We start from the raw sequence: 27,544 nt of genomic DNA, 5'->3' as shown, positions 1-27,544 counted from the left end.
ACAGGGGACAGAGAGTGTAGCTTATTGCAGCAGTAATTATGTTGAAACACACCCGGCTTCACTTGAGTGAAATAACAATTAAACGGCAAACTTAAGCCAAAAGCCAATTTAAGACTCTGGGATTTTCAATTCCATTAAATGTTCTTCTCTTTTTTTGTGCAAATTGTTTTTTATAATGTTCTTTTGAAAGACTTTGTGTGCAGACAATAATAGGGAGAGCAGGGAGGAGAGAGCCACATATTGGAAGAAAGTTACAAAAAAACACTTCAAAAAGTAACTTCATTGAACTTTTCCACACAATTCTGCAGGGAAGATAAGTCCAGCAATAGTCTAGCTAGAATGCAATAAAACAGACTTCCTAGAACTTATAGTCAGCAAAGCCACAACACTGACGCAATAATACTCGGACCCCCAGAGAATGTGCCTACTTACGTCACATCTTAAAATATTCAGTTACAAAATCCACTCAACTTACCCGGAAACAATCCTCCGGGAGATTGCGATTTACCAACTGTGGACTGTGAAGGCACTTTCTGCCCCAAAGCCAATAGTTTGAACTGAAAGTGGTTGGCAGGAAGATGATATTTATATCTTTCAGATGTCAGAATGCGATGGGATTAGATAACAACAATAGAAAGAATTGGAGAAAACAAAGCATAGTAAAATATCAAGAGAGGACAGCTTGGAAAAGACAAAAGAAGGACTTCCTTTTATAAAAAAAGAGAAAAATCCAGCATTTGATGTAAAATATTTATATATATATATATATATATTTTCTAAGACAACGTTTTTCTTTCCAAAATGAAATCATCAAACATGTGTCCTTAAATCTTTAAACATGGAAAATAGATTTCCTTTAGTGATTAGATATATAGTAGTGTCTGAAGAGAGCCAATTTAGTTAATAAAGTGAATGTAACTCTCAAACTATCATGAACCAACCGAACAAACCCTATCCATCTCATCTCAGCCTAAATTTCGCAAATCTTCCAGAGAAATTAAAACACTAGCTAGACTGCCTCAGAACTACTGACTCCCCTGCCTATACAACTCCAGATGCCACTCCCACTACTCTTGCTGAGTCATACAAATGTTGATGGCCGTCGGAGGTATTGTATATTGTCACAGACATTATAGCTGTGTATTATAGAGCATTACACTTTATCCAAAATAACACATGTTGGACTCATAATAGGTTTCCACTCTCCGTTTGGATGGACAATCCTAGCAGAAACAACATGGCCAACTAATTTACTCACTAATGTCCGGAGAATGGTTTAAAGGTCAACTATTATGCAAAATCCACTTTTTCATGTCTTTTATACATCAACATGTGTCCCATCTGTGTAAAGAGACTCTGAAAGTTTCAGGAAAAAATATTCGCTCTCTTTTTGTCCTGATCCATTTATATAAAAACCTGTCTGAAAATGAGCTGATGTCATAACGTTTTCTTGTCTTTTATAACCATTAGCCAATCACCAACAAAGGTAACCCCCCCCCCACCTTATCACCTGAATCTTCCCCTAGGCCAGGGGTTCTCAAACTTTGCCATGCCAAGGACCCACATATAGCCTTATCGTCTGGCGGGGACCCCCCTGTTGCATTTTTTTTTTAAATGATGAGTACATTATGATGGAGAATATGACAAATTAATTATACAGCTTAATACATTTTCTTTAATATATATTTGTATTAATAATTAATAATCAGTTATTCTTCTAATTATTTTTGTATTTATCTTTTGTTTGTCATTCATCACATTCATTGTGTCTTCTGTTATAAACATTCTTAACACAATATTAAACAGTAGTATCAACAGTAAACATATTTTAAAGCATTTTTAAAGTGATTTCTGTCTTTATAATATTATATAATTTTTAAGAGTAATATGAACAATTAACAAAAATATTTTGCATTTTTGAAAGCTATTTATATATAATATTCAACAGTAATATTAACAATAAACATATTTATATTCATATATTTATATATATGAATATAAATATGTTTATTGTTAATATTACTGTACTGTAATATTTGCTACATCCGTGCTCTCATCCAGCTGCAGAAATATTCACTAGCTCTCACTTGCTCCAAAAGCTGAGCAGATACTCAGTTTCACTCTCAGTAGCGGCAGCTGGATTCTGATTGGCTTGAAGGGCGGTCGTATGATTTAAAAACAATAAAATAAAATAAAATATTAATAAATAAAACAAATATATAAATATTAAAAGATTGGCATCAAAAGACATAGATTGATAGATATGCAGTTATTAATAACATCTACAAAAAAATGCCCTAGAGCACCATTTTGTTCTTTTTAACCAAATATCTCTCAGAGGGGCGTGGGGAGTGGCTCCTTATTTTCATCTACAGTAACATACAGAGAATCAGCACTTTTGAAACAGGGCTGAAACAGAGGGGTTTATGGGATGCTGCAATGATCTGTTTGGTGTTTGGAGCCACACACTTCAGAGACATGTTTTGTATATATCTGAGACCTATAATATATTGATGAAAAACAATATAATAGGGGACCTTTAAGGCTTAAAATAAAGTCTTGTGTTCCACTGGGAGATTTCAACAAGTGTGCCGGACATAGGTAGCCCTGAACAAAAACCCTCGTGTTTGCTATCTTGGCTCCAAAAAGGTGGAACAAGATTCATGAAATATGACATTCTGATATCAAGACTGCTGATCTTCCCTCACAGACAAAACACCCACCTGTTTCAACTACACCTTGGCTGTTATACCTAACACAAAAAATGAAGTACTTAGCAATTCCCCAGCACTTACAATGGGTTGGGTTGTTTAAAGCGAATGTATCTGCTGCTTTCTTGCTGTTCTGAGTTTGTATCTTCAGGTTCTTTTGCACTGTAATTTACTGAATAAAATCTTTGGCTGAAGTTAAAGTAATGTTATATAATGTGTTGTTTCAGATACATTTCTTAGGTCTCTCTTGATCTCAATGAGACTGCCTGTATAAATAATGTTTAAATAAAAGTTATTATGGAATTGCGTCTTTCCTAGTGTGGCCTTCTCAGTTTTTGCACCGTGTTGGTGTTTGAATCTGAGCCAAATCTACATTATGACCTTCAAATGGTATCATAGGTCACACAAAGGTACCTAACAATCTGTTATACTCACGGCGACAGTGTGTGTTGTCGTGCTGGTAGGAACCCAGAGGACAGGAAGCCAGGCACTCGCCGCTATCAGCGCTGAGCAGGGGCTGATGGGGGCCGCAGGACTGGCATTCCCACCTGCTGTAACAGGTGGTGCAGGATGACTGGCAGGCTGTGGAGGAGGAGGAGGAGGAGGAGGAGGAGGAGGATCATCATCAGAGGGAAACACTGTACATTCATGTCGGGGAGTTTAAACTCATGTTGCTCTAGCTGGGACGTCCCAGAGGAAACCATTGGGGGCCATGTAATGGGGTTTCCCTTTCCTGTAGTGTGTTTTATAGTTTTGTGTGCATGTAAATGGTCTGCAAAGGCTAACATCCCTGTGTTACTTCCAGAAGGAGTTACTCACACAACATCCATTTGATTCCTTTGTTTACTTCCGTAAGATAATGACATCACTATGTAACAATTGCCCTTCTATTGGCTAGCGCTCCGACATATTGTACGCGATAGGCTAAGGGGCGGGACATCTCTAAGCAGTTGACCTAGCAGAGCCGACAATCTAACCAATCAGAGCAGACTGGGCTCTGGTTTTAGACGGCAAACTAAAGTTAAGTAAAACAAATTAAAAATAACTTCAATTTCTATGTTTGCACAAAATATATAAATTCAAATTCCATTTCTCTTTATGTCTGTTTTTTTTTTTTTTTTACCTTTAAGGCTTTGATTTTTTCCCTATCAATTCACAAAAAATGATTTTGGGGACCAGTGAAACCATGAATAAATATGAATGAATCATAATGATTTGGTCAATGCTGCATTCAACATAATATAAACCTATAAAGAAGTTGTTCACAGTTTTGCATGGTTCCACTTTTTGCTTTTTCAAAATTGGATTGTATATGTTGGGTCTGCACCATAGGTCTGCACCTACAAAAGCAGCCCCACATTCTGTTAGCACCAAAACCCTAGAGTAAATCAACTTTTTATTGATTTATTCATTTTTATCGCCCCAAAGCAGAGTTATCTAAAACTTGAAAAACTTGTGAAAAACGTCTAAGACTAATTTGGTTAAAGCATCACTCTCTAACACATAGCAAATAAATAATCCACACACTCTATAGACGTTTATAAGGCATAATAATGGAACCGGTGCAGAAGGAATTGGAGAGAAAAGGCATATGAGGGGACTTCAACTGTTATTTAATGAGAAAACTCAAAATTGCGGAATGAAAACGAAATCCCCTCAAACCTTCCTGACTCCCACTCGCGCAGAGATAACAGGAGTGACAACAGGGCAAATAAAGATCCCGATCAGGGGTAAGATGAGGACGATGGGGAGAAGGGCAAAAAAAAAGAGATTGTGAGATTGATAGACACAAGGCTTAAGAAATGTCGAAAAATATGAAAGGAGATGTTGATGGGAAATGAGGAGAAGGGGCGACAAGAGAGGGGTCTTATCAACAATGCAAGTTCAGACGCGCAGCTTTGTTTTCATCACCCACATGCACGGAACATGGGGTCTTAGGCTGTATGGGACTAATGGAGGAAAGTGGAGCATTTTTTAGACTTCTGGTGCATGATTGGATGAGTGCACAGCTAATAAGCAAAATTATTAAAATAGAAAAATGCATCTTTGAAAATAGATTTTCTTATAAAAATCTGAAAATTCATAGTCGTTTCTGATTCCTCAGAACAAGACAAGATACCATGACCTGTATTAACCTACCCACGTGACATCCTATTTATATGTTTTGTATAACTTGATATTCTTTAAGAAGTGAAGAATACTAAAAGCTTTCAAGTATAAAATGTATGAGTTACACATGAATACATGTTACCTTGTGTTTTTATTATTGAATTCTTTCAAATAGAAAACATTCCATAATACATGTTGCATTTGTTATGCTATGTTATGCTAACATCACAAAATGATTACTTCTAAAGGCTAATCATTATTATTAAGTCATTTATTTATTTTTTCAAAATTGCAGATATATTTGAATACATCTGCATGATGTGACATAGGAAGAGGAGACACATGTTTGGCTTTGTTTGGCACTTGAAAAACCCACATGTAGTAATTTTCATATTTTTTCCCCTCTAAATTGGCATCATCTTTTTGGTGACTTCTGTATTTGTGTGCTGCTGCTGTCTTGGCTTGTTGTAAGATATTTATAATCTCAGTGAAGGACCTTCCCGGTTGAATAAATTCAACAGTTAAACACAACCGAGTCATTCAGGACACAAGTATCTCCCTATCTTTCTCAAAGGCACACGCCGTTAAAGATGCAGCTGCTAGCATTAGCCGCTAGACTTTAAAGTTAATACCTTTATCTGGGCCTGATAGCTTTGCGGCGATGGAGTGTGAGGTGTTTACGGCTTCATGATAGCTGTGAGCAGTACATGTCTGCCTCTAGGAGAACGGGTAAATGGGATAGTAGGAATTCAATGCAGTGAAAATACTAAAGAGATTACGGCTGTCGCGGGTCAGAGCTCGGTCAAGGTGCTTGGGCTGGCACTGGGTGCTCAAAACAAGCACACACACTTAGACAAAGTGTGGCGATGGATGGATGGATGAATGGATGGATGGACGGACAGCTGGATCGATGAAAGAACGGATGGAAGATAGATAGATAGATAGATAGATAGATAGATAGATAGATAGATATATAGATAGATAGATAATGGAGCTACATGGCCATTACAGTTATTCCCCAGCTGCAATGACAAAGCAGCGATTTGGCAGACCTGGAAACCTACAAATTAGCATTATATTTCCCCTTTAACTTTGGCAGTGACATAATCAGTAAAGGTAAGTGTTGTTGGGTTGCTGAAACATGCTTGGGCGCAGAACAGGAAGCTAGCACTGTCCCTGTGACGAGTAGTGAGGATCTGACCAATCAACACGCTGCATGTAGCGACAATATTTTTGTAAGGGAAGGGAGAGGGGACAAACTGTGACCTGCCTTACAAATTATTTATTTATCAACATCCCATTATGCGATTATTGTACATTACTTTACAGATTCAGATTATTAGCTTATACAAAATAGAAATCAACCTGGAAAAAATCTTTGAAATAAAATGATAGGTTAAGATATCCAGCAATAGTATATAAAGTCATTCAAATTAGCTAGACAATCACAAGCTCTGATAACCGCGATGAACACATAAATGCATCTATAATCATAATCCAGTAATTTCACATAAATGATTCTGAATTGGACATTTGCTTTCACAAGTACATTTTGATGCAAAGTACCTTTACTTTGGTAAGATTCATTTTATTTATGTTTAATTACTTTGTTTCACTCTCTGTGTTTTATAATGTTTTAAGTTCATTTCATTTGTTGCATTTAAATGTGTTCTGTTTATATGCAAAAAGCACTTTTCTAACTGTGTTTGAAAGGAGATCATTCCAAGGTAAGTCAATGTTTTGAGGTATTTTAGTTTTTCAAAAGAGCGCCCTACCTTCACACACTCGTCCCTCAGAGAAGTAGCCGGCTGGACAGACGGACAGACAGCGGCCAACATGAAGGAAGGCCTTCGGATCCCTGCAGCTTTCACAATGATCCGCAGTCCCCGAGCACGACAGGCAGTGTGCGTGGCACTGGACTGGGAAACACACACACACAACATTTCATGAAAACATCTTTAAAATGCAATACATTATGTTTGCATCTACAGCAGGGTAATAAGTACTGGTAGAGTATATATGAGGCAAATGCAATCACACATTCAATGTCATGGTAATTTTATTCCATTTCTATACATGTGGATAGATATGGTTGGTGGCTCTCGAAGACTCAAAGTATCAGAGTCACACACACACATTTTGACGTTCAATTGTCTGCACATTTTATCTGATTTGGCTCTGCACTGCAACTCAGTTAGCAAAGGCAGACAGATTTACAACACACGCACACACAAAATTGAATTTATTTAACAAATTGCATCCAGTAGATGTTGCTCTACAGTCAGACTGTGTTAGCAATGGTAGAAAAGTTTCACTTAAATGTGCCCTACGGGGAATTTTCCAGTACTTCTACTGTCTGCCAACAACTCCAATGGTAAATGTTTTAATGAGGTGTTTAAGTGCTTTTCCTGCCCACACTGGATCCGAAATGGTCCAACAATTACCAACGACTTACAAGCACAAGGTAGTATCTTCAATGTGCCGACTAAGTGCACTCAGAAGTCATTTCACACTGAAGATCTCAGTGTACACAATTTTTTCCGAACCTCAAACATAGTTTACTGAGTCAGAAAGGCACGGTGATGCACAGTACTGATATTATAATTTACATTTTACCAAATGCACATTGCACACACATTAGCAACTATATAAATAATGACACATAGTTTAAACTTCATACATCAAACTCATAGTGATAGGCGGCATTAAAGCCTACAGTATGGGGAGCCAAATAGAGTAGTGTTGACATATTTGTAGGCCGACCCTGAAGTTACATAACTAACCCTTGACAAAATCCAATGGCATGTTTCCATTGCAGAAAAGTATATCCGTGGCAAACACACGTTTATGACCCATTCTGGTTTTGCAGATGTATTCACATATTAGCTAAAGCTTAAATGGAAATGCCAGACGTAAAAAGCATCATGGTCGCATGGCTGAAAGTCGCTACCTCTTAGCTAAAGGCGGACACGCTTCAGACATTCAAAAGTGGGGTGTACACTGACCTATTTTTATGTTTTAGAACTAAATGTTAACATTTCTTAAGCTTTTATCAAACACATACTTTAATATAGCCATCCAAAAAAAAAAAAAAACTCAACTGAGTCAATTGAGCCCGGAAATGCTAAAATCCTCATTGAATTTAATAGACTATGTTAATAGACCTCAAACACTTTAGGGGGGTCAGAGGGCATGGTCCTGCTAAAGAGTTTTTTACATTTTAAATGTCTTCTCATCAGATCCAACTTTATGCTCACAATTTTACAAAACAATGTGGCCCTGGAAAGTGACAAGGGCTGGGGGAGCGGTACTGTAAAGCAATGACCAGTGAGATGCGAGGAGACCTTTTTCAGTGATAATTTGATCCGCTTGCATTCCCTTAATAGCGCTGTCTATGCTCGTACTTAATTTGGTATTTGAAGCAAATTAGTTTCTTTGTGTTTTCAGAAATTTTCCTCAAAGTTCCCATTGTGCAACAAGTTTGATATTCATGTGTCTTTTGACTTGGTCTAAGCAGGTCTAAGTGCTTTGAATCCTGTAACAGTAGAAAAAGGCTCTATCCATGGAGAAATGCATACAACCTATGCCTAGCTGCTTGGACTTAGGTAAGGTCATTGCAGCTGCAATGATGGTGCTGAACGCAGAGAAAGCAGAGACGAAATAAATCAGAGCATGTAGAACCCAAAACACGTATGAACCTGAAAATGTGCATTATTTAAGTCATTCTTTGTTCCATCTCCTAGGTTACCAGTGCAGCCTCTTGTCAAACAATATGCCTGGTTGCTCGCACACATGATTATACAGTGATTGCTCTATTCATTATGTGAATGCATTAAGTATATAAAGTACTTGTGTGACTGAGGGATCTGATTAACAATAGGAGAAAGAGGAAGACAAATATAATGGAAAAGCAAAGGAGAAAAGAATAGAGATACAAAAGGGACGTTATAGAAAAGAAAAGAATGTGGTGAGACGTAATTGCCAATAAGACTGTCAGTAAGCCAGGACATACTGTTCTAAGTATCTCTGTCTCTTTATTCCCACTACGCTACCTTTCGTCACTCTCTTCTTCTGTCTCCTTTCTCCCTTACAGCTTCATTTTCTCTCTCCCATCTATTATATTTTCATCTGCCACTCATCTCACCATCTCCCTCGTCTTCTCTGCTATAGAGAGAGACACAATGGAGCTGTGTGCAAAAATAAGAGTGGGAAGGATGTTGAGTGAGACATGTGGGAGATTGAGATACTTATACTGATGGGCTTATTGGTTAATATGAATATGTGTGTTTATCTCTCTATTCAGCTGTGACCAATGCTCCTTCTGGCAGTAATCTACCAATCTCTTGAAAAACATCCTGGAAGACTCAAATATATCCTGAACTCTTTCTGCAAATCACTCCCAAATGTTAAACACTGGGAACAAATGTTTACATTTGAATACAAACCTCCACCTGAACAGGTCATTTCTTTTCGATTTGACAACCTTAGAGTGAACTAGAATAGGATTTGTTCTACTGCTTGAGGATAAAGCAACATTTGCAGCACGAGTTAGGCAATCAAACCCTTTTTGTACGAGCTGTTGTTTAGAGAATGCTGCCTTGATGCAAGCACAATGTTCTTTCATTTCTGCACAAGCATAACGAGCCAGGATCCCTGACGTGCAAAATTAAAAACTACAGCTGTGATTAACTGCAAAGTTATACGACAACAACTGATCCAGAGGTGTGGATCCAGAGGTGTGGATCCAGAGGTGTGGATCCAGGGGTGTGGATCTAGAGGTGTGGATCCAGGGGTGTGGATCCAGAGGTGTGGATCCAAGGGTGTGGATCCAGGCGCAATTAACTGCACCCGATGACAAAATGCTCCCGTGAGAAACTGCAGATGTGTTAACATAAAGAGGGTTTCATCTCTCCCAATATTATTATTATTATTATTATTATTATTATTATTATAATTATATGGAAGAGATGGTGCATTGGATAAAAAACATCAAATATCAACTTTACTGTTAGCAGAAGCTTGACCTCCAACTGAGACTGGCTCCACTACAAGCAACATTTACCAGAAGTTGGCTGGTGAATTCAAGGTAAATGAACAGTCTAACTCTCATCAAAAGGCACAGCATCATATAAATTGTTTTCTCTGATTGATCCTGTAAAGCACTTTGAATTGCATTACTGTATGAATTGTGCTATACAAATAAATTGCCTTGCCTTACCTTGCCTTGCCATCATTCACTCATGGAGTCGGCTGCAACATTTTCGATCATTAAACGTTTTTTTGTTCATTGACAGGTTCATATTTGTATTGTATATGTATGTTTACACGTTTTAATGTTCAGAAAGCTCTTTATTTTTCTCATAGGTGCTGCAGCAGCTCTTTTCACCCTCTGTCTGAAACCAGAGCCCAGTCTGTTCTGATTGGTTAGCTGGCTGGCTCTGTTGCGATTGGTAAACCGTGTTGTACAGAAACTCCCTCTGGAGGTCTCTTCGGTATATTAGGTTTTTACACAAAAAAGAGACATAATTGACAGACTGTATTGTGTGCTGGACTAAAATATGTGTGTTGGATCTGGTTACAGATGCAAACATTTTAAGATTTCTTGGCCCGTATTTATCAAACATCCCAGAATCCCTCCTGGGAATCACCCTGAAAGTTCAACTGAAAACCAAGCTCAGAGTAGGAAAGGCTTTCTGAGAATTAAGGGTATGTATGAAGCTTCTTAGAAAAAAGAGGACTACCCCTGGGACAGAGTGTGACGACACTGGTTCATGGCGCACTCAAAGTAATATTATGTATTGTTGTTGGGGTGGTGGAAGAATTTCTCAGATCTTGTACTTTACGAAAAGTACTAATATCACAGTGTAAAGTGCGATGGCCGACAGGTGCAAACGTGCATTACGACCTGAAAACACTTCCATTTGGAGGAATGCGTGCAGATTCAGAAACTATGTGAATATAAAAACAGAAATGTTCCAAAAACACATGCAAATTAAGAAATATCTTCAGCAACTTGACAACACATGCGCAGCATTTAGAAAACATTCACCAACTTCACTAAACATGTGCAGGGTTTACTTAAAGCGCTGCATGAACGAGACCCTGCAATTACAAACTGCTGCAAGAAGCTCAAAACACAACGAAAACGGGGACACTAAAAAGTGATGCACACAGCTGGGACCGGAGGGATGTTGAGGTTTGCAGATTTATATTTTGCCAACTGTCCCTGCTGGCAGAGTTAGTCTGTCAAATACAGTAATTGTAAGTTTCGTCAGTATATTTGAAATGACTAGCTTAGCTACTAGCTTACAGATCTGCATATCAGAGGGAATCATGTGATCACATTGTTCAAATAAACCAATAAAACTCGATCTAAAAAATAATATTTTGCAATATTAATCTAAATCTTTCTAAGCTAACCGAATCAATGTCATTGGGGAAAAAACACATCTGTATAAAAATAACTAAATTGCGACCTTTACCAATGTTTGTGTAGGAGAAATTAATAAACATGCACATTATCAGATGTGTATTATTGATGTAATGTGCCAGAAAGGTTAGTTGTCATGGACAGAAATCATTGCTTTTACAAAGATTCCTTTCTACTGATACTAAAATAGATTGGACTGAGGAACCTTTTCGGAAAGTATTGCATCCTATAATTAAAGAAAATGGAAAATAATAAGTCGTCAAAACACGATATTTACAATTTCCCAGTCACAAAGGGAGATTTTGATCTCAAAGTATCTGTCCTTCGACATAATGTCATATAGCGCAGCTCGGAATAATTGCGACTGTACTTCTTATGATTATATAAATGTATGTATTTTTTATAGCACATTCTTACTTTTTACTTTATAATGGAGAAAGCCTGGGTAAAATACAGTGCTCTGATTCTCTTACACTCTTTAATGATTATCCTAAAAATAGACCTACATTTGCATCAATAATAATATTTTAACCAGACAGATTTCCTTCTCTGGGTTTACATTTCTATTCCCTGTGTATAACTGCATTTTAGTACAAAATAATATCACCTATTTCAAAGACTCATCTGGGTCAAATCCTGGCAGAGATGAACCGTCACATCTCCAGCCTGTCCCTTGAGACCTGAACGCAGCACAGTGCTGGTTACGGCCCTCGGATGTAAACTGCCCAATGAGAGGGGGTGGGCTGCGGACCTCTGGGACTAGCGACAGCCGTGATTAATAAGCTTAAAGCAAGATTCACGGTTCCAGTTGGAGAAGAAAGAGGCAAAGAAAGACATTTTCTTTCTATTTTTAGCTGCAAGCTAAACAAAGTCAGGGAATCCAATTCACAGCCAGGCAGACGGACTAATGCGGGGTAAACGAGGGGAAAAACACGCATAAGTAAATAAAAGTGAAGTGGTTAATTCGTGTTTGAATCACTTTGCCAACAGTATATGGATTATGGGGCGTTATGGGGCATTAAAGCATCACTTCTCACCCGTTAACACACACATGCTGTGAGGTGATGATAGGCAGAAGTGTAGTATAACGCTTAAATGATTCATACAGTACATGATAATCACTTGCAAAACACATAACTGAATCAGACCATGTTTTCACAAACTAGCTCACAATACTTTTTAAAATAGAATCACATCTTTAAGCCCCCATTGCACTTGCTGATTAACACAAACACGTGTACAGGATGTATAGATGGATAGCTCTGACGTTTTTCCCTCCTACACTTTCGCGTATCACTTACATGTATAAACAGTATGTGTGTGGAGTATAAAGACACGGAGAGGGCTGGTAAGATTGAAAATAGCCAGGAGAAAAGGAAGAGAATAAGAAAAGTGAGAAGGTGAACAGAGAACAACTGCCTTCAATTCTTATGCAAATAGTAAACAGAGCAGATTGAATATAAATAACTGTAGATGTTAAATCAGTGTAGTGGACGAAAAACTATAAAATGTCCTCTCTGAAATGTTGAGATGCCTAAACTACTAGAAGATCGTTGTTTGGTTACATATTAGACACATTACAATGATTTTGAGCACTACAGGAGATGAATGAGATGAACCGCTGTTATCAAAGCTCTCCATCCACACCTGTGCTTTCTACAGCTCCACATGAACATCACACTAAATAAATCCTGCTTTAGAGCACCATAAAACTGCAACCACCATTACAAAACACCTGCCTACGAACTTGAAATCATAAGAGACCAAGTTTTCTAAATTAGATGGAAATTAAATGAATGTAAAAGCGAAGACATCATTTCATTATTAACAAATGTGTTTCTTTGCTGACTACTTTGAGCAAACACATGTTCTACTGAACACAAACACGGCCATTAGAGATATCAGGATAATTAACAATATTACATTTGATACGTTTTCCCTGTTGCTTACCTGGATAATTAGACTTTATATTTGCGACAATAAATTGTATTCACTTTTTAGACATGTTTAGACTGTGGAGAAATGCTCAAGCTAAATGTGAGCCTTATAGAACTATTATTGTTTATCCACTTGTGTGGTACGGTGAAGAAAGTCTCCCTCATTAAACTGTAATTATTCGTTCATGCAGGCAAACTTAATTATAAGTCTTCATAAATCTTATCAATGTAATCCCACTGCTTAATTGCCTGTGAGTGTATTTATCTTATGACACATTAACATACATTTGTTTGATTTTAATTGCTGACAATGAGACAGATGGATCACTCTTTTTTAAAGGAGGTGAAACTGATGTGCTTCGATGTCATTGTGTGGTTTACAGAATGAAAATAGCCTAAAGCTATCATTTGATATCTTCGAAGGCAATTACATTTCCTCATGTGTGGTCTTTCTTGTTGAAACAGGTTGAAGGGAAAGGGAGAGATCATTTAAAAAAAGACCTACTGGGACTCAGGTCAGCATTACAGTGAACTGCACCAAACTAATAGCTTGTTTTTTGCCGCCACTAATTGTTAAATAGTTGTATATACTGTTTATTATGCTGTGGAAAAATGGCCAACCAAGTGAAAGTCATTTTTCATTTCATGTAACTTCAAGGCCCAGGGGAGGCGGTGTGTTTGGAAAGTTTTTACTTTGTACTATTATTGTACTGCTTTTTTTTCTAAACTGCACAAAAAACTTCAAATGATGCCTTCTGTGTTTGAATAATACAAAAAAATACCATCCCAAACGGACCCAGGAAATCACCGCACACCACTACTGTCTGCTTTTAAGAGTTGGGATTTGACATTTATGTGTAAAACTGAATGTGAAGATGAAGGAGGGCATAAATAAAAGGTTTAAATTAAAGCCAAAGTTAAAAGCAGTGAAGGACTGGGGGGATAGCTCACATCGACTCTGTGTGTCTGTTCTACTCTCTCCTGTCCTCAGGCCATGGCAGGCTGAACGCAGAGCAGCTCGCCCCCCCACCCCCCCCCAGGGACAGGGGGGATTTGTCCTCCTGCGGCCTGTCCTGCCTACCTATAAACTCTCACACTGGCACTATGGGTCTCTCCCTCTTCAGGTTTTGATTTACAAATACAGTTTTTTTTTTTTTTAAAGTGCCTTTCTTGGGCACATTGTAAAAGTAACTGTTTTTAGAGTAATGGTGCCCATTTCAAAAAGAAAAAAATCATGAACATGTATATCGCACAAACTGTCAAGTCCTTTGGGTTTTCTCACAAAGAGAACTGGATACAGTGTCGGAAGCGAAAACCCGTTCATTCCTTTGAAAGTTGATCGGTGGCACATGAAGCCAAAATAGCCGGCCTCTCGTTACCAAAGTACCCGTAGAACGTGGGTATCTGCGTTTTGCTTTAGCTCGGCCTCGAAAAACTTCACATCTGATCCCGGATCAGTCAAATGAATAGAGAGAGAAAATGACGCTGATCACAACTTTTAGATCCTTATGATTAAATTGTATTTTTCTAATTATCAGCTGATTTACTGAAGTGACTTTCCCATTGTAAGTCAATGAGAAAACGTTTTGTTGGGCCTCATGACGTCACAGACCAACACAAAAGTACCGCCGTTTGGCCACCACAAAAATGTGTACTATTCACTTCCTGAATTTGCTTTATGGTTTTCACTTTCTTTGGTTCACGTTCTTTTTTTTTAATTCAGTAGGTCAACCTATATGTTCATAGAACAGTATGTGTGAGCTTAACTGTATGTATTAAACTAAAACAGAGCATTTTTTTATTGTTGCATTTTTAAACTGTAGTATGTGCTCATGTGTTATAATGAAAAGCCGGTATTCTTATGAATACAATTAATGAGCAGAGGACACATTTTCCAAACTCAATATCTTGGTTTCTTCTTTTCTAAGGCTACATTGTTCTGTTGTGTTACCTAATACAATTAAGTAATAAAACGTCTCGTTTTTATTTATTTTCTCTAATATTTACTGGTAACCCAAAAGTAATGGAAATGTTCCTCTTCTTCAGAAGATATATCTAGCAGTCACTATTTGAAGTAATTCAACATTGTTACAGTCTAAGAAACTTTAAAACACCTCTTAAAGACCTGAATTCTAATTATGTTTTCCTCACCTCGACTTCACCTTAACATACTCTGTAGGGAAACTGCAAGGGGCTCCAATGTGTCCTCCTTTACACAGCAGTGTTTGCAGAACTTAAATTCAATGTCCTGGTTTATCTTCATTAGATTACGTCTTACAACCTGGGTTTGTTTCACATTCAATAGATGCTGATATGACAGTATGGCCTGCAGTTTTTTCAATCATGACAGTGAAGTTTGTTCGTGTCAAATCCAGCCGAATCAAAGAGAGAAGACTCGATTCTTGAATCCCAGTTTTGTACCAACAACAAACTTTCACACAGGGAGAAATCAATCAAAGAAAAAAGCAGAGCTGCCATCTTCCACCCACAGCGATGGAAAGAACATTAAAATGCAACACAGCTACAAAACACAATGTTATTTGGCAGCGAGCACAGAATGACACTCACACTTTTTTATGCTAGTTAGCTACATTTTTATGCCTGTAAACATTTTCAGACATTTTTAGGGCATTGTGGTAAATAGGAATGTGCGTAAAATTAAACTTTGATGACAACTTTATCCCAAAAATAACTGCTGAGATGTACCAAGTATCCCAGACTTAGCACTGTGTGTTGTTGTGTTATTTATCTTCTGCTGAAGTATGAACCACCGAGAACTTTCAGGTCAAGTCTCAGAGTCAAAAACTGCTGGGTCCATATCTTGGTAGGTTTGTTCTGTCAGGGTTTAGTAGGAAGTTGAACCCAGGTGCAGTTAAAAATGAGGTTGCTGATAGTCTATTAAAAACATGGTTAGTGAGGAATCAGCTCTGTCAACACTGATACAATCTATTGCACTGTGCAGCTCTCTGTCTGTCTGCACTGCCTGTGCCTTAACCTGTTCATCTTCTTGCTATGTAATATGTATGTTTTGTTTGTTACTGTTTTTTTATATATGTTATCAACATGTCCTATACTCTATGTCGCATGTTTTTACTGATTGTATTTGTTTGTTTTTTAAATGAAATGTGTCTTTAGGGTGAAAAATAGACTCTTGGCTAAATGTTTATGTATGTCAACTGTCCCTGTTGAATAAATAAAAGATGGTTGTGCTGTGAAAGGGTGAAAAGATAAAAAGGAACCAGGTCTGTCCCAGCTGGTGTTTCCAGAGACACAGATATTACTGACCCGCACACCCAGCACCCTTTGCAGCCACGTACCTTGGCGACACTCGGGGCAGCATCGGCCCTCCTGGGTGATGACCAGGGTCCCTGGCGGGCAGGTGGGGCAGGAGTGCAGATAACAAGTCACCTGAGCATCCCGACACTCACAATCCCTGCAACCGCTATCGCTCCATCGAGCCAGGTCCTGAAAAGAAAAAGGTGTAGAAGGTGTAGAGCTTGTTTTTCTAGCAGGATGCCCAATCACAAACCTTTTATCCAGGGATCCAATCTGAGGGAAGAAATGTGCAACCTTCACAGTCTGTTATTTCTCCTGTGCAACAATTTTCCTGTGGTTATCAATCTCTACCTTATTACCAGTAGGGGAGACTGAAATACTTTTTAGAATGGATCTTCACATGAGTGTACGTTGATGGAAGTAGTAAGAATATCTACAACACAATCATCTATCAAACTTTTTATTTTTTCCTTTTATACCTTATGCTCAAGAAACATGTGGCCCAACATGCTTCCAAACAACGTTTTGCAAGTACATTTCATTTCCTAAAGTGTGCTATATAGAAAACCGAAAAGCCTCCATTGGACTCCTTTGTTTACTTCCGTAACATGGTGACATCACTAGGTAACACTCACGCATCCATTGGCTAGCGCTCCAACACTTTCTCTTCAACGTCATTAAGCCAAATAAAGTGTGTTCCCATTTTCAGACAGTCAAGTCTTGAGATAGACAAGTGAAGACTGAATTGTTCTCTTTATTGGCTGCTTCAATTGCTTGTTATCAGCAGTGGCAGTGTGCGAAATACGGGGGGGTCTGGGGGAGCTCGACCCACCCGTTTAACACCTGAGCCCCCCTGAAAGCCTCAACAGCAACATTAAGGGGGGGTCTGAAATTATAATATGTATTTGTCACTTGCAATGGTCACTAAAATGTTTTTAAGCCTACTATGTCCAGTATTCATAATTCAAAACATTTATTCACAAATAACTTCTATTTTGGCTGTCAAAAGCAGAGCCAGCCGCGTGACACGGGTACGCTGCGTGACGCGGACACAAATTATGCAAATTAGCCATGCGTGGCAAAGAGGAGAGAAAGACGTTACATTAGAGGACTCAAATGTCTAAGAGAAAGCTAAACCAAAGTGTTTCACTGGCGCACTTTGGGTTCACATCCAAAAAAGTGACACCACGAGATGACCAAGAGACACCCAGAGATGATGCTGATGACGCAGCAGCTAGCACAGCACTCGCTACCAGAACCGTTAGCGAGTCGGGGGCTCCTGTCCCGCCCAGTCACTCCCCAGAAGGAGGTGAAGTTGAGGCAGAGTGCTCAGAAGACGCAGCAGTTGCGGAGGTAGCTGCTACTGCTGCTAGTGACTTTCCGCCGGGTGGTTGGACAACGAAGCAGGTGGGCGAATGGAAAGACCGCAACCCTTGGCTTGACATTAAGGCTGGAAAGTTAGGATGCTTAGTGTGTAGGAAAGAAAAAACGTTGCTACTCTCAGAAAAGGGACCGGGTTTACACCTCTCGGAAGAATGGATCAATGGTGATGTTACTAGCCCTGATGCAAAACAGCTACGAAAGAAGATATACAAACACAGGGACAGCCAGGCCCACACAAGGTCAGTGGAAATAGTACAGATGAAAGACAAATAAACCCTCCCAAACTGTTTCATTGATGTACAGTCCGATTTACTCAAGAAAACAACAGTCTCGTTTAGAACGGCTTACACCGTAGCAAAGGAAAGGCTATCTTATAAAAAAGCTCAACCCCCTCATGACAATGCAGGAGCTGAATGGAGCCGAAGTTGGGAATATCCACNGTGACCTGTGCCGCTGCGCGTTCATCATCTGCAAGGTGCTTACACAGCAGCTGGCGATAAGGGCTGGTTGTTTTAACCATTTTCTGATGTCCATCATTGACTGCTGTGTAAGCACCTTGCAGATGATGAACGCGCAGCGGCACAGGTCACAAGCACCTGACATAATAACGTTACTTACCATTTAAATTGACCAAATAAATGCAGCAGCAGCAGAATTTTTTTTTTTTTTTTGACTTTTCATTTTTCAAATGACTCAACTGAGGGTGCACCCTTATGCACCCCCGTAGAGCCGGGCCTGTCCCCCTCCCTCCGGCTGAAATTATGAATGTAAGGCGTATAGTAATCATAGATAACACGGCAGGGTCCGTTACAGTTTGTTTTCATCTGATTTCAATTAAACAAAGTCTTGGCTTTCAGAATATTAAACTTGTTTCTGCAAATTCAGATGATGAATACAACTTTGAAGCTTGTAACGGCATAATTACAAGCGGAGAACGGAGTAATTTGACGTCACAGCAGGCATAACAACAGCCGGTGTTTCTCGTGAGTGTTTTCCCCGGGAAACAAACACAATACACACAAAGGCAAAAATACACACACACACGTATACACATACACACGTATACACACACACACTCGCGAGCTTCCCCCAGACCAGTATTCCAAACGAAAATATCTTCCCTCCGTAGTATTTTGATCATTTGCTCCGCTAATAATCAGTCAGATCGATGGATTCCAGAGAAGAGGAAACTTTAAAGGCCAACTCAAAATGTGTCTTCGGGTCAATGCAACTGATTTCGATGGAGCAGGTCACATATGCAAACCTAAAACCTATATGCAATGATAGCTGTTTTTGTTAGTAACGATTTGTAAAGCTCTTTTCTTTGTGAAATCTCAAGAAAGCTGTAACGGATAGATTCTTCCTTGATTGAACCAGCCACATTTCTTCCCCCCTCTGTCACGTGACCATTGCATTTCAGATTCTCTGAGAATGTGGCAGTCAGTAGGCAAGGAAGACATGTGGAAAACAACATTTCACTGTTTCCCCCCCACAAAAAAACTGTTATGGTATAAAATGTATTCTTCAGCATAGAGTCATTGTTGAAGATATATTTTTTTTCCTGAGCTAATTATAAAGTTCAGTTTAACCAAGGAGAAGAAACCTTTGGAGGATGAAATGTTATTATTTGTTCATGCTGTAAAGAAAAGGAAAAGTAAAAAAAAATAGTGTTGTACAATTTGTAGTCATAGCCTTGTATCTGTGTTGTTGTGCAGCCTCTCCAATGAAAGAGATACCATATGCTTTTTGAGAAATAGGCGATTCCATTCCAATAATGGGGGTTTTCAGAAAAATACACTTTTTATTTATTCATTTTTGTTGACTCTTGTCCTCTTCGCAAAAGCTGCTTTTTTGCGTGCTTAGTCTAATTGCTGGATCTCTCATCACATCTCGTTTTATCACTCAAGGTTCGGGGTCCATTGAACCAAGTCAGCACAGTAATGTCATACGCCCCTCCCACCTCTTTAAAGTCCCAGAAGGCGAGAAAGTGAAGATTATCCCCTGCGTTGTGTGACTGTGCATTCATCTCCACCTCCCCTGGTTAATGCAGAGTAGGCTTTAGAGGAGGTTTTTGGCAACTGGCCTGCTAGGATTACATTCGCTGATAACTTTGCGCTTCAGGCTGCACGGAAAAAATAAATTGCTTTCCTGCGAGGGGCAAGGTAAAGGACGTGTAATCCCCTTGTTGGACACAACCATTTTCAGGGGGGGGGGGGGGAGTGTTTATGTATAAATCTTGTCCATAGGAATGCTTATGGATGCATGTTTGCTTCATCTGCAGGAAAACTAGATTTGAATATCCAGCATGACTATTCCTTAAAGAGACAGCGGTTATTTTTAATCAAAAGATATTTGATTAAAAAGTTCAACAATGTTTGAATGTCGCGGTTCAATGAGGGATTAATACTTGATAAATTGTGATTTAAATTATTGTACATTTTTATTGAGTGTGTTTCAGCAGTATCTTCTCATTTTATAGAGATGGTTGCATGGACCCTTGAGCACTGAGATGAAGAAGGGGTCGGCTAGAAAAAGATACATTAAAATTTAACAGAAGCTTGAGAGAAACATACACAGACGGAAAGAAAGATGAAAAGAAATCCAATGTGAAAACGCGAAAAAAAAGCCAGGAGGCTGTGGGAAAGAAAAAGGAAAGAAAGAGGGGGGGGGGAATAGACAACTTCAGAAACTCAGATTGTGAGAGTTATTGAGAAAGAGGATAGGCAGGTCCATGATGGCAATGAAAGCTGAGAAACAGGCCACTATTTTACCTGTCAATCTACCTGTCATATTGAAGGATAGTTTTAAACCTACACTGGCATCTTCAACCTTTTTCACACAGATGTAACCAAGAAACTTCTGTGAGTGTGCCATTCATTCAAATCCTTTGCAGCCTGTTGTTTGCAACTTAAAATGGCACTATGTTTATTTTCAGGTACCTATTTGTATTCTCTGCCTCTACTTTGACATGTTTAAATGCTTTAATGTTCAAAAAGTGATTTATAGCTGACTGGCGTTGTTGTGATTGGTGAACTGGCTAGAGATGTTATGCCCCCTTAGCCTATCACCTGTAATTACAAATCGTGTATACTTTACGGACACACATATTTCAAATCTTGATATAAAGCGGACCATCAAATTCTCAAGGTTTGAATTTCCAACTGGCAATTGATATTTTATTGTTTTACAACTCACATGCTCAATGTTAACACAAATAAGGAAATATAAGTTTGCTTTGATAGATTAGTTATTCCTTAGTCCCTTAAAGTTGATTTTCGTATGTTTACAAGAGCTAACACCTTTTTCAGAAGCTAGAACATCTACATTGTGATTTTACACTTTAACAGTTCAGCCCCGAGCCTGTTTTTCAGGCCTCAGGCTCGAAAATGACATTCCCAGAACAAATGACTGTATCTTCACTTCTAAAAGGGGTCAATTAATAATCTTTCTCAAAGCAATGATAAATCTGTGAGTTGAATGTAGAAAAGTCAGAATCAATATGTTTTCATTTTAAAGTAAATTCAGATTGAACATAGTACAAAAAATGTAAATAATAGTGTCCGTTCAAAAATAAACAATTACTTATAGTGAACACCACCCTTGAATGATGGGATATTAGACTAAAAGCTTTAGGAATCCACACTATAACATATAATAAGTACCCTGTATCAAGATTGATGCAAAACAAGTGACATTTGACCTTTCTAGAGAGATTTTCTTTTGCATTTGGGTACATTTTCCATATCTCTGGCCCCCCTCGGTCGATTTTGATGATTGACATCTCTTTTTAACCGTTAGAGCCAATAGAATCGAGGGGAAGTTCCTAAAATCCATCCAAACATTACCCATTGGTGAATGAGTGATGCGTAGCCAGAATGCCCAAAACCGGAAGCTGTCATACACTCTCGTAGCAGCTAATATGAAATCTCCGTTATTGACATAAATATGAAGATGGATTATCAGTAATCATTTCAAAGTGACACAGACAGCGTTTTTATCGTTTTAATGCCATTGAACACAACTTTTGATCAGAAACAGCAAAAGGTAAGACAATGTCCCGTGCTTGCTCCGTAAAGCTACGTTGTGTGATGTCTGGGTTTGTTTCCCCTGTCGCGAGTTCTGGTCGCTCAGTGATGATACTTATATTTCTGGAATCTGTGGAGTCTCAGCTTGCTAATCGATATTTTGTTTGTGCAGATCCGATAAGTAATAAGGGTATTTTAACATGAGTTTTGTGCTAAGTGCGTTAGCATTTTTTCGCTCAGGGCTAATTCAGAGCCTTTGTTATTACCCTTAAGTTTCGTTTTGCTAAAAATTGTTAATATTCTCTGATAGCTGAGTTTCTTCCCGTTAAGTGGATATGACACATTCATAGTTTATTAAATGTTAAGAAGCCCTCAGACGCTGTTTCTTGCAAGATGTTGCGTTGCCCGCGGGGCCGTGGGGTTTAACATAAAAAGTAACCCTCAGTAATTCGATGTGCACATCATTTATAGCTGATTATCTTAACGTTGCAAATATTGCTTTAAATCACTAACTGTTGATGATTTAAAAGTCATACTGATAGAGAAGACTGATACAAAACCTTAAAATAAATATGTAAAACTCGTTTGGTTGTTGGTTGGTGACAATTTTCCACCCTGAATGTGGAGAAGGAAAGAAAAGTGACAGTTAGTTGAGAAAGAATGAGAGACACACATAGAAAAGTACGGTGTGGAAAAAACCCATTCTATTCAGAGAATTGCTTTTTATTTCGCACACATTCTTAATAATGTGACACAAAACTTTGAATACTGCATCAACTGTATCATGCATGCACAATACACCACATGCAGCACACACTTAGGATTACTAATAATTATTTTATTATACAAATGTTTTCATCATCTTGCAAGTAGCCCTTTACCAAGACGGAATGCATAGTAGGGGATGGAAATGCTGGCGGCCTGAATGGAGATGTGGTGACTCATACTAACTGAATTTGCACAAGACAACAAAGTAAAGTAGAAATGGGAGGCATAACACACTTACATTACAATCACAAAAGAATAAGAGAGCACTGATCTCTTCCCTGGTTGCACAAGTGTCTAATTTGTTTTTTTTAATAAAAGAACGTTTAAAAAGAAAAATGCATTTAGTGTAATTAAAAAAAGACTATATACTGTATATATCGTCTTCAATATGACTGATTATTACCATTAAAATCACCTTTATAACATTCAGTTCTTCACCCTGGTGTTATTTGACAAATACACACATATGCCCAAAATATCTGAGGCGCATAAATCAGAGTTGACTACGGTATGTAAAATACGCACTTTCATGTAAACAGGGAGTGACACTTAAGTTCCTCCTGTTTACGTACCGCCACATACACGTGTAGTGTCCATAAAATAAATTCTTGGAGGCAGTTCATACTCAAACTATTATTTTCTGGAAATTGCAAATTTGGATAAGATCGGATCAAATTTGAGGGTCAGGAAAAAGTATTAAAATATTCGCAATCCATGAAAATCTTTACTACAAAACAATCTTCAGACAGAGGCTTGTTAAAACAAACGTGTGTCTTTAAAATAGCCAGATGGTGGCAGTTATTTGCTACATGGCTTCAATTTACAACAAATGTTATTTAAATGTGTCCAGTACTCACTTAGTGCTCAATCAAAAGACAAACAAACAATTTCAAGTCAGACCACAACAGAAACTCAGGTAAGAGGCCTTGGCAGATATTGGGTAAGACCAAAGCTTAGTATGCTGGAGGATACAAATAGCTAAACCAAAAGGGAAATAAAACGTATTACATTAGCCTCATATTACGCAACCCTGTTGAGAGTAATGTGTCTCTAGCAGTGAGAGAAGCAAGCCTTGTATGTGTTTGATCAAACATAAAAAGTATGTAGAGTTCCTGGTAGGTAATGTGTGTTTTCTAGTTGATAAAAAGAAGCTTACAGAGAGACTGACAGAAGAAATGATCGTCGTTACCTGAGGAGAATCTGAGGGGATCGGGAGATTTATCTCATACTGCATGCTTTCCTGCTTTTTTGCGATAACATACTGGGTTAACTTCTGGCGTCTTCCATTAATTGAGTGAGATTTTCATCAGCATTCCCTAAATGCTGCTGCTGATTAAATTAATGATCCTCTCTTCGGGTGAATATCCCCTTTTCCTGATGTGTTTTTCCCACTTCATATGTGTTCTGAACACGCCTAACTTCCCTTCATCACCATTTCTTTACCAATGACTTTCACTTTTAATCTCTATCCTTTCATCTCTTCAACATTCACCTAATTTATTACCTTCTTCTTCTAAATGCAATTAAGAGAGGAGTGGAGCTTGTATCTAATTTGTATTCCAATATTCCCCACTCTTTTAAATAAATACTTGCAGAGCTCCAAATAAAAAATTTGAGGAATTTCAAGGGTTATCACTACTAGTCTTTAAAAAAAGTAAAGTTTAGTAACATTTCTTAGGGAGAAGATATTTTACTTTCAAATCCCATTTCAATGAAAGTACATTCAACTGAAGGTTCAAGAAAGAACTTCCAATGTTAATCTGCCCCTCGGAGTTCCACAAGGAACCTACAAAATGCACTTTTGTACGTATTTCATACATGAATTTGTGTCCCCGGTGTGTCAGGGAACTCACCAAGTGTCAGAAAACACAACCCTCTCTTTTTCCTCCATACCCAAATCTCTAAAAACGGGGCTGCAACGGAGCTGATTGTTATTTGAATTATTCTGACGTCAGAAAAGGGGTGCTCCACCTATATGGGCAACTCTCCACCTATCAGGGGAATGAGAGACCGCTCGAAAGCGCTGGAGACGCTGTAGTACATATGCCAGGCCTGTAAGTGGCGCTGTAGTCTGCCACTAAAGCAGAATCAACCCTTGCAAAAACAGGGCTGGAAAAGAGCAAATAGAGTGAAATGAGACATGGCTAAAATGCATGATCTGTTTGGTATTTTGAAAAAAGAACTTCACAGACATGTTTTATATAGGTATGGCCCTACAATATATGTTTCAAATATAGCATGATAGGTCCACTTTAAGGCTCCCCTGAAACTTTGTTTTTAAGAAGCTTTCAAGGTTTGTCAATATTTAACAGAAAAGTGTTTTTCACTTGATGTAACCTTAAGCAGAGGCATTATAAATTAAATATAATTGGAAAATAAGAAAACCACAGAAAAGTTTTTGAACAACCCTATTTCGAAGGATTGATAAGTTTATTTAGGTGCTTCTACAAAGCTCCAAAATGTAATTACATTTTTAAAGAAAGACACTTTTTTTTTTAATGTAAGAGGAACATCTGTTGGATCTATAAAACAAATTTGCAGCAGAGTTACTGTGGAGCGCATAAAGCAGAGCGTCATGCTCGCGGACGGATAAAAAAAGATTAAACCTAAATGGGTCACAAAATATACTTTGGCGGACGTTAATATACCTGTAAACAAGTATACAAGTAAAGTCTATGTGTGGGAAACCCTGTCCTGTTAAAAAAAAGTTTCATATACCGTAATTTTCGGACTATAAGCCGCACTGGACTATAAGCCGCAGGTGTTTTAATGTTTAATTACCATATGTAAGGGTTCGTGCACAGAGGGGATTGTCGGGAAAGAGATGGCTGTTTGAGGAAGCTCCCATTTATTAACATTTCAACAAACAAGTTGCATATTTGCATAACGTATTCAAGTGTTACCATTTAGTGCAATAGTAGCTACAGAACATGTACTGTGCTGTGTAAACTGTACTGTATCACATAGCGTTTCAGACACACAAACTTTTCAACTTTCAAACTCAAACGGTGCGCTCCCAGCACCCAAATCCATAGATTTAGGAGGTCCCCTAGTGGCCGTTAGCTGTAAAAATCCATAGATTAGCCGCACCGTTATATAAGCCGCAGGGTCGAAAAATGGGGAAAAAGGCGCGGTTTATAGTCCGAAAATTACGGTAATCATTATAATATGCACTACATGGAATCATTTATTTTGTTGTCCATTTTTTGTCTGTGCACGGTCTACGAAAAAGGTTCCTTAATACTTTTTGGAACCAGACTGCAGCAGCTAGTTAGTGTGCATTAGAAATCTGGTGTTACTCGTGAAGCAAACAGTGTTGTCAGTGCCAGAGTTGTCTGTATCAGAGCCAGCGTATCCAAATCACTCCTGTGTTTTCCTATAGTTTGTTTTTGTCTTTTTCTGTGGCATCTGGCTTCAGTCTGTGGACCGCTGGGAAATCATGCGCTGTTGTATACCAGTTGGTGTTGACATAGGTTTTTGGAGCTTTGAAGTGTTCACACTCCCCTGTAGTTGTACATTTGCAAGGACACTCTTTGAGGTAACACATTCTCTAGGCCCTTACTCTAATTTTAACCATCACAGCAAGATACCCATCCTAACCAAATGCTGCCAAATTCAGGTTTCATATTTGTATTTTGTGCTTCTACTGTGACATGGTTAGATGCTTTAATGTTCAAAAAGTGCTATATCATGCTTTTCATTTTCTCATACTCCCTGTGCTGCAGCACCTCTTTTCACCCTCTGTCTGAAACCAGAGCCCAGTCTGCTCTTATCGGTTAACTGACAAACTCTGTTGTTATTGTTCAACCGCTTACAGATGTCCCGCCCCTAAGCCTATCATGTACGCATTGGAGCGCTCGCTATTATGGAAGCCCAAGTGTTACATAGTGATGTCATTATTAGACCCTCCAGAAAAACGCGATTCTGCGATCGCAGAATTTACCGCATAATCAGCCAAATGGCGCAGATTTTTAAAAAGCCGCATATTTATCAAAAGGCCGCATAATCCCCGCATTTTTCCACACAAAGTTGAGAAGAAAAAAAAGTTAACTCGTCTTGACGTGACGTCATCAGCTCGCGCATCACAGAATGTAAACAACACTGTATAGAGCTCATTTACCAACGAACATTTCTACTAAAGACCGGGCAAACAGTGGGGGGAAACTATTCTGCAGCCCGTGCAACTGTGTGTTGGAGCATAAGAGAAAATCGACGGTGGCTACCCACTTTGATTCATTCAAACATTCGAAAATGCTTTCCGCTGCTGCGGACAAGAAAGCCATTCAACTCCCGTTCACCGAGGGATCAACATCCAAAACTCTTTCGAGGGCTACAAGAAACGAAGTGAGTAGCCTACAAGATTGAAGCTGGTCAGATAACGAACGAGTAAATGAAAACAGAATGAGGCGGAGAAGTGTGTGTGTGTGGGGGGTGGGTGTCACACAGGGGATAGGGCTTTTACAATAAATAAACATTGAATGTGTTTAATTGAATAGTAAAGGGGTGTAACGTTAGTGGCAGGTTGTGTGTGAGAAAGAATAAATAAGACAGCCCAATATTTTTAAAAAAATCGATAATATATTATATAATATTTCGCAACTTCCCGCAGTTTCACCGCATAAAATCACATAAAACCCCGCATGTTTAATCGCATAATCAAGGATTTTAGACCGCATAATCAAGGAATTTAGCCCGCATAATCAAGGATTTTTGCCCGCGTTTTTCTGGAGGGTCTAATTATATGGTACTGTAACTGAGCTGCCAACACTGAGTCTACCAAAGGTCAAATTATAAAGCCTCATAGAGACACCTTACTGTATAACCTAGATTTGGAATTGTAAACAGCCTATCTAGAGCTCCTTTTAGACCAGGGGTCGGCAACCTTTTTATATGAAGTGCCATTTC

The 27,544-nt window shown here is 38.6% G+C and overlaps 1 long non-coding RNA gene across 1 annotated transcript; it reads right to left on the bottom strand.

Annotated features, from left to right (window-relative positions):
- Positions 1-3,151: 3,151 nt before the first annotated feature.
- On the bottom strand, positions 3,152-16,630 carry LOC104942403 (uncharacterized). Its single transcript, XR_798007.1, has 3 exons — positions 16,505-16,630; positions 6,596-6,739; positions 3,152-3,293 (listed from the first exon to the last, which is right to left on the bottom strand). It is a non-coding gene; the product is annotated as an uncharacterized lncRNA (long non-coding RNA).
- Between the last annotated feature and the right edge of the window lie 10,914 nt (positions 16,631-27,544).

Source organism: Notothenia coriiceps, unplaced genomic scaffold, assembly GCF_000735185.1.
Source record: "Notothenia coriiceps isolate Sejong01 unplaced genomic scaffold, NC01 NC01_scaffold00004490, whole genome shotgun sequence".
In the NCBI taxonomy this organism is placed as follows: domain Eukaryota; kingdom Metazoa; phylum Chordata; class Actinopteri; order Perciformes; family Nototheniidae; genus Notothenia; species Notothenia coriiceps.
Note: the sequence above shows the minus strand (reverse complement) of the source record. Positions and strands in the feature narration are given on the sequence as shown.